Here is a 9,037-nt window from a genome sequence, read left to right as displayed (position 1 = left end):
TCCTCATTTCATTCCAAACTCAGCTTCTCCGAGTTTCTCTGTTTGTCAAACTTATTAACTTCTTCTTTTAATTGCTGTGACATTGAAAACACACCTCCAGGAGATTTTTTCACAATTAAAGTCTGTCACTGAACTCAATGTGTTTTTAATGTGTGTGTGTGTCTGTGTGTGTGTGTGTGTGTGTGTGTGTGTGTCAATTCTTTTTAGGGCATTTCAGCCTAGTTTGGAGAGAAAGTGGAGCGCGGCCTCAGACAGACACTTCAGATATAGAAAATAGGAATTAGAGCTCAGACTCTGATGATCACCTCTTCGACCTCTCGCTCTCAAACTGGTACAAACATTATTTTTTTCTCATCTGGTTTCTGACACTTTATAAGCTCCTTCACACACTGATGTTGGTTCCAGTGTTCGTGTTCCTGATCAGTCTGGTTTAAATGAATTATCCATAAGTCGTCCATCTGTATTTATAGTTAATGGTATTTTCTTTTTCAATTTTGTCTTCTGTGAAATCGTTTTTTTATTGGACATGTGTGTTAAGACGTGGCTGCTACATTTTTCCTGTCAGTTATTGGTGATTATTTCATTGCTCCGAGATTCATTTTCTTTGGAACGAAGCTGTAAAAGATGAGATCGATGTCACACACACACACACAAACACACAAACACACAAACACACACACACACACTCAGTCCTCACATGATTGTCCCGCTCGCTCCTCCATCTGCTCCCCCTCTCCGGGAGTTCATTGTGTTTTCTGCTGAGTCGTCAGGACTGTATTCTGTCATCGCTCATCCCTGCAGATTTCCCAGAAGGCCACTGACATCGTCCTGAGATTAAGACGCCCCCCCCGTGAGAGGAGGCCGTCTCGGGGGAGACGTGGTGACACGACCGGCGCAGTTTCTTCTTTCTCTCTTTCTTCTTCCAGCACACAGGCTGAGAGGAACAATGCACTGGAGGATTAAACATCAAGACGACTGATTGATCTTTTTAAAGCACTAATTCGCCAACAGAGCACAAGCAGAAAAGATTTCATTACAAGGATGTAACACAAAAACACACTCACACGCTGGAAATTACAGTTAGAACCAGTATGTTGTTCAATCAAGATAAAATAACATATTATCCTGATCATTGTTGATCAATTCATTGACAGTTAAGTCCAATTAAGGAACAAAGATATTTTTATTAGAAGACATTAAAGCTTTATTGACGAATTGTTTTATACCTTGTATTACTGTGTATATATATATATATGCATATTTATTTCATTCCTATTTATTCAATGTATTAACTTTTAATGTATCAACTTTTTTATTGTACCCTCGGCACCATTGAAAATGAGGGTCTTATCCCTCAATGTGTCTTCCGAGGCTTAAATAAATATTCAATCAAAAGGAAGTGTGTCTGTATAAATACATAGCACAAGGCGATGGATACGATGATACACTGACACCATTTGTTCTGTGGTTCCTGTTTCTCCCACAGCTATGGAGCCAAATTAATTTTGCAGCAGCCATATGCTCTCAACCTATTTTATTAATTTCACCCAAGGTGGTTCAAGGATTTTTTTTTTTGTTTTATTCTAATCTCTGTCTCCCTCTTTCGTCTGTGGATCAATGCACCGACAGTTTAGTTTGTTTGAGAACAAATACAGAATCTTTGAAAACCTGTATTTTCCACTTCATGCTCACAGGATATAGAACAAGCAGGTTTTGATCATAAACTGAGAATGAAAATGGACGATATGACAACAGGGTTCGTGTTTCTGATAAGTTTGGTTTTAAATTAGTTATTAAACGAGTTGACGTGTCATGATTCTGACACGATGAGAGTTTTTTTGCAGGAACTCGTTCCCGTGGCTCCACACCACGATCGTGACGGCACAGAATTCGGCTGTAAATAACCTCAGAAGTGCAAGATGGCAGCGCTCATATCCAGGAATATTTTGGCTTCATTTTAGCACCACAGGAGGAATAAGCATCATCCATCTTTATTTATAGTCATTGGTTCAGATGAGACCATCGTGTGTGTTAAATCTTGGATCTGGATGAACGGATCTATCAAGTCTCTCCCGTGAATACTGAGTCAAAGTCGAGTCTGAGTGTTAGTCATCAAATTTGTGACTCAAATCCAACTCGAGTTGTCATGTGACCCCGGAGGCCAGAGTCCGACACCTCTTCACATCTCACTTAAGTCTTTTCCTTCAAAGATGTGTGTTCACGATGATTGTTCACAGCTTGTTCTTCAGCTCATTGGGAGGAAAAGCGTTTTGACTGCACATGGATCAATGTGAACGTCCCCTGCTGATATATCAGCCTGGGTTGTGTTATTTTGAGATGAAACACGTCGCCACAAAAACACACACAGGCACACACACACACACAGAAACACAAACACACACACACACACCAACCAGCCTCCTGTGGTCTCTTTAATATCCTGTCCTGTTTCTGCACACAGCCCATCCCAAAATAAACATGAACCTGCTGCTCGATTGCCTCATGAACAGAAATGAAAAGAGTCTGGTGCCAGAAAACTGCAGAGAAATTCAAAGTGGGTTTATTTCCAAATATGTAACAGACACATCTATAATATAAAGAACAGACATATGCACTTAGCCTACATGTAGTTTTGCTGATACTTGCATGAACAAAACTGTGCGTCACAGATTCTCTTGTAAACATCTTCCAACAGGTAAATACAGATTTTACAGAAAGGTACACTGCAAAAAAATAAAAGTAAAAATTCACCCTCTTAAAATTTTTAATAACAATAAAAAATTGTTGATGCATATATAAATACAAATACATATACTCAGCAATGGAATGTGTAATTATTCTATTAAAAAAAGTAGAATTACATTTAACATTCAAGACCATTAAGCAATTGAATAATCCTGTTATATTAATTTACAGATTAAAAATGTTACTTTATGGTTAATGTTTTTAATCAAAGTACTTCACTGAGCTTATATGGTAGTACTGCCTTATTTAGAAAAAAACTTAAAAAACTTAAAATTATACAACAGATTTGTGTGAGGTCGTTATTTTTTACAATGTAAACCCAAACAATACATTGTCATTGACAGACGGGTCATGTAGAAGACGCACAGTGTTTACTGTGTACACAAATATACAGTATAAGTACACGCTTCCGCACCTTGAGTCATCAAAGAAGCCCGAGCATCCGAAACACAACGGGAGAAAAACCTAATCCCTGGTTCTCTGTTGTCTATAAATAACCGATCGGTTCTTGTTAATCTGAGGAAACGAGCGGGAGCCGTGAAACAGAGACGGCTCATTTCCTGCAAAGCTTCACTGTGATGGGGATTAATGACGACGAGATATTAATGATTGTGTTTTCATTAACTGAAACAAAGAACACCTATCAACCCTGGCTCTAGAGGTGGGGGGCCTCTGACTGCTTATGTTACCGGAAGGCCACCGTAGGTTTCCACTTCGCAGGAGAGGGTGGTGCAGGGGAGAGAGAGCTCTAAATCCTTGAAATACTTTAGTGTGTTTTAAACTGCATCCATATGAATATTTCTTCTGTTTTAAGTAAAAACGATCTCTGATTTAGCTTCTTCTCTGAATAATCTGATACTTGATACTTCCGGTCATGTGACCCTTCACCTGACCGTGGTCGACTCTGCAGCAGGTGTGACTAATGAGAATCAACCTGCAAGCCGGCGTCATAGTTCCCAAACGTCTCAGTTTCTGTCGTCCAGTGGTTTGTGAGCTGACATTTTGAAGCCTCAGGTTTGGAACTTTTTCTCCTGCGCCATCTTGTTTTTAGAAAGTTGAAGTAACCATATTTGGAGGAGCAGGGGGTGGAGCCTCTCTTGAATGAATATCCACATTTGTTCCCTTGAGCAGTTATAAAATACATCATAAATAAGAAAGATATGAAGAATGCAGACATGCACAAAATCTGCAGAAACATGCACATGCTGTATAAACATACACACTACAGTACACACATGCAGACATCCACACCTCATCTCCCTCGGCCTTATGGTAACTTATGTGCAGCTGAAAGATGAGCGAGTGAGGAATTGAACCTGTGATTTCACTGCATGTGCAGGATTCAGTCTACAGCAGCAGATTGAGACAAGGACGGATAACTCACACATTCATAACATGTGCACACACACACACACACACACACACTGAGCCAAAACACTGCCATCTTCTCACTTGTTTCTAATATTTGTTCATATCTATTTTCGTACCACTTGTGCTTCTGTCCTGTGTTCACATGCAAACGGCCCCTCACGCACGTTCTCTTTTTTGTTTCTTCCTCTCTCCTCCTGTATCGCTCTATCTCTCCCTCTGGTTCCAGGTATTTTCCAAGGCTGTCGTCCTTGGTACCGAACAGTTGCTTCGGTGAAACGGCGACTTCATTGATTTCCAGTACATCTTTCTTCTGCTTGAAGCCCCGCAGCCGGACCTGAGTTATAGGACTTCATAACGTATTGATTAAAACTCTGTCACATTGATTTAGGACTGCGGAGCCTGGACGCCTGCATCCAGACGAGAGGCAGCCCTCAGTCACTCGGGCGACTCCGAGACGTCGTGCAGCCGAAACACAGTCGACCTCAAAGTGATCACGTGTTTTTGTTCTATTTACACCTGAAGTGAAACCTCTACAACTGCTTGGGGGTCCAGTTTTATAAAATGCATTGTGATCGGCAACACTCAAATCAACTGAATACTGCAGAAGTAGAAAGTCATGTTTGTCGGTTGTTGATTAAATTAAATAAATCAATTGCTGCAATAAAAAGTCAAATCATCATATAGAAAATTAAAGCTATCGAGCTTTTAGCTTTGCCAGTGTCGTGGCTCACGTCCGCCTGTTGGCCCGTCACTTTGTAAGGTTAGGCCGCCATCTTGTGTCTGTTACGTCACGAGGAACCAGAGTCTGCGCAGTAGTGATTGTCGAGGGCTGTCTCAGCTGTCAATCAGGATTTTTCACCCTGTTTTTATATCATCAAACAACTAATGAAAACCAAATTTATCAGAAATACTTGACACTTGGATAAAAATGATCTGAAATGACAGAAACTGTCTTTGGGAACAATTAATTTATCATGCACTTGGATTTGCTTTTTGTTCGGCCCATGTCCCATCTGATAACATGGAGGAGGCACAGTTTTGAACCTGTATGGGCTCTTGAAATCACAACACTGGGGCTTCACTTTTGGGGATTTGTCATTTCAGCCATCTCTATAAACAGTATGTGCGTTGGAAGTGTAATTCAAAAAGGGTCAAAAGAAGAAATAATTATAACAATAATTGAGTCATTTATCCCCGTCATGGAACTGTATGACGTGTCCACCACAGTTCAACCCTTCATAGGTCAAGGTATCACTCCGCCATAGAACTGTCATACGTCCACACTTTTTAAGAGGTGAGGTTTTCAGATCTCTGACACAGCTTAAATCTGTCTGTTGAGTCTCTGAAGTCTAAATCCTGCTCTTCTCTTGCCACCAAACACACAAGTCACATATTTTTCAGTTTCCATTATAGGACAACTACACAACCACACAATTCTGTAGCTAGTTTTAAATGCTGCAGGTAAACAGCAACTCCTTCCCTCTCCTGATCACAAAGCTCCCGAACACACAACTCACAAACCACCGTCTCCTCTGAAGGTAAAATGAAAGCTTCACAGTTGGTTGAAGTAATGACTCATCCTCACACATTCCACAGCTTTAAGAGCAGGAAGTTCTGTATTTTGAAAAATATATATACTTTTGATGAATGAATATCAGTCACACAGACGAAGTGGAACATGTTTGAGATGAAAGACTTCCTGTGCAGGATGATGATGATGATGAATATCTAAATTTAAAACACTTCTAGGTCACAGCAAACAGTTTGAGCTGTCGCAGGAATGACAACCAGGACACATATTTTAACATCTCCAGCTTTTTGAAAAAGGGGGAAATATGTGTTTTGTAGAAAAATACCTTTGATTCAAATAAACTGATTATCAACTTGGATGTATGGATCAGTACCTATGCATCATCAGGTGTAAACTAGTGTAATTCAGTGCAGATACATTTATTTATAATAACACTATACATTTATGCTATGTAATGTGTATGTTAAATATGATAATGAACAATAATGATATTTTTGTGTTAAAATGTTTGTTAAATCATTGAAAAGAACGAAACCGATCAGAAAATACATACAAGCATCCACGAACAAAAAGATCACCAGATTAAATGGTGAATCATATATGATGTGATAAATGCAGAAATGGATACATATAGAATATACTGTATTGATAAGTAGTTCAAATGACTCTTTCAGTTCAGTTATGAAGTTCAGGTCAGACTGAACCACAGTAAATCTACAGTCTTTACTGTCACCTAGTGGTTATTAAAGGGCAGTGCAGCACAGAGACGCAGCAGGTTGAACTTGAGTAAATATAAGCAATGTAAATAAATACTTTATTATCTTACTGGTCATAATCATTTCTACCTTCTCCTGTTTTCTTTCTGTAAAAAATTACATTCTTATTTAGGAATATATATTCCTGAATAGATAGATAGATAGATAGATAGATAGATAGATAGATATATAGATAGATAGATAGATAGATAGATAGATAGATAGATAGATAGATAGATAGATAGATAGATAGATAGATAGATAGATAGATAGATAGATAGATAGATAGATAGATAGATAGATAGATAGATAGATAGATAGATAGATAGATTAAAGACATCAGATTACTACAGCTACTATAGTAACAGGGCAAATACGAACCTACACAATGACAATATAACAAAGGATTCTGGCAGCAAACATGTGCAGACAGAAAAACAACAAGAGAGAGAGAGAAATAAATATAAACGCTTTGCTTTGTACTTGAGTGATTAAAAAATAAATAAATACTAACAGCCAGTAGTTTGGTTTCAGAACCACACATCCCTGTCTTCAAGCAGGTGAAATGGATGGATGGAAGGATTGATGAATGGATGGATGGATGGATGGATGGATGGATAGATGGATGGATGGATGGATGGATGGATGGATGGATGGATGGATGGATGGATGGATGGATGGATGGATGGATGGATGGATGGATGGATGGATGGATGGATGGATGGATGGATAGATGGTTGATGGAGGATGGATAATGGATGATGGATGATGGATGATGGATGATGGATGATGGATGAATGGTTGATGGATGATGGATGATGGAAGATGGATGATGGATGATGGATGATGGATGAATGGTTGATGTATGATGGATGATGGATGATGGAAGATGGATGATAGCTGGATTGATAATGGATGATGATAGACGGATGGATTGATGGACGATGGATGGATGGATGATTGGATGATTGGATGATTGGATGATGGACGGATGGACGGATGGATGGATGAATAGTTGATGGATGGATGATGGATGGATAGACGATGGACGATGGATGGATGGATGAATGGATGATGGATGACAGGTGATGGATGATGGATGATTGATGATAGATGGATTGATAATGGATGATGATAGACGGATGGATTGATGGACGATGGATGGATGGATGAATGGATGAATGGATGATTGGATGATGGATGGATGGATGGATGAATAGATGATGGATGGATGATGGATGGATGGACAATGGACGATGGATGGATGGACGATGGATGGATGAATGGATGATGGATGACAGGTGATGGATGATGGATGATGGATGATAGATGGATTGATAATGGATGATGATAGACGGATGGATTGATGGACGATGGATGGATGGATGGATGAATGGATGAATGGATGAATGGATGAATGGATGAATGGATGATGGACGGATGGATGGATGGATGAATAGATGATGGATGGATGATGGATGGATGGACGATGGACGATGGATGGATGAATGGATGATGGATGACAGGTGATGGATGATGTATGATAGATGGATTGATAGTGCATGATGATAGACGGATGGATTGATGGACGATGGATGGATGGATGAATGGATGAATGGATGAATGGATGAATGGATGATTGGATGATGGACGGATGGATGGATGAATAGATGATGGATGGATGATGTATGGATGGACAATGGACGATGGATGGACGATGAATGGATGAATGGATGATGGATGACAGGTGATGGATGATGGATGATGGATGATGGATGATGGATGATGGATGATAGATGGATTGATAATGGATGATGATAGACGGATGGATTGATGGACGATGGATGGATGGATGAATGGATGATTGGATGATTGGATGATGGACGGATGGATGGATGGATGATGGATGGATGGACGATGGACGATGGATGGATGGATGAATGGATGATGGATGACAGGTGATGGATGATGGATGATGTATGATAGATGGATTGATAATGGATGATGATAGACGGATGGATTGATGGACGATGGATGGATGGATGAATGGATGATTGGATGATTGGATGATGGACGGATGGATGGATGATGGATGGATGGACGATGGACGATGGATGGATGGATGAATGGATGATGGATGAAAGGTGATGGATGATGGATGATAGCTGGATTGATAATGGAGGATAGACGGATGGATTGATGGACGATGGATGGATGGATGAATGGATGAATGGATGAATGGATGAATGGATGAATGGATGAATGGATGATTGGATGATGGACGGATGGATGGATGAATAGATGATGGATGGATGGATAATCCGTAAATCAAAGAGACACTTCATGTTGACAGGTTTCTTAATGAGATGCTCTGTTGGAGTTAAGAACAAACAACAGCCTTCTGCTCTTAATTTGCAGCCCTGCTTAAATAACAAATATTATAAAGAAATGTTAAAAAATGAATATTTGGGTGCAATTAAAACATGGAAGACCTTTATACATAACCTCTTTAAATTAATATTTCTATTCAAGGTGTTTATTTATTGTTCTTTTCACGGTCCTCTGCTGCTGCAACGCTGCAAATCGTATTTTATCTCATCATAGGCTTTAAGTGAAAGATATGATATTTCACTGT

Source organism: Limanda limanda, chromosome 4 (assembly GCF_963576545.1).
Source record: "Limanda limanda chromosome 4, fLimLim1.1, whole genome shotgun sequence".
Lineage (NCBI taxonomy): Eukaryota > Metazoa > Chordata > Actinopteri > Pleuronectiformes > Pleuronectidae > Limanda > Limanda limanda.
This window is presented reverse-complemented; position numbering follows the sequence as displayed.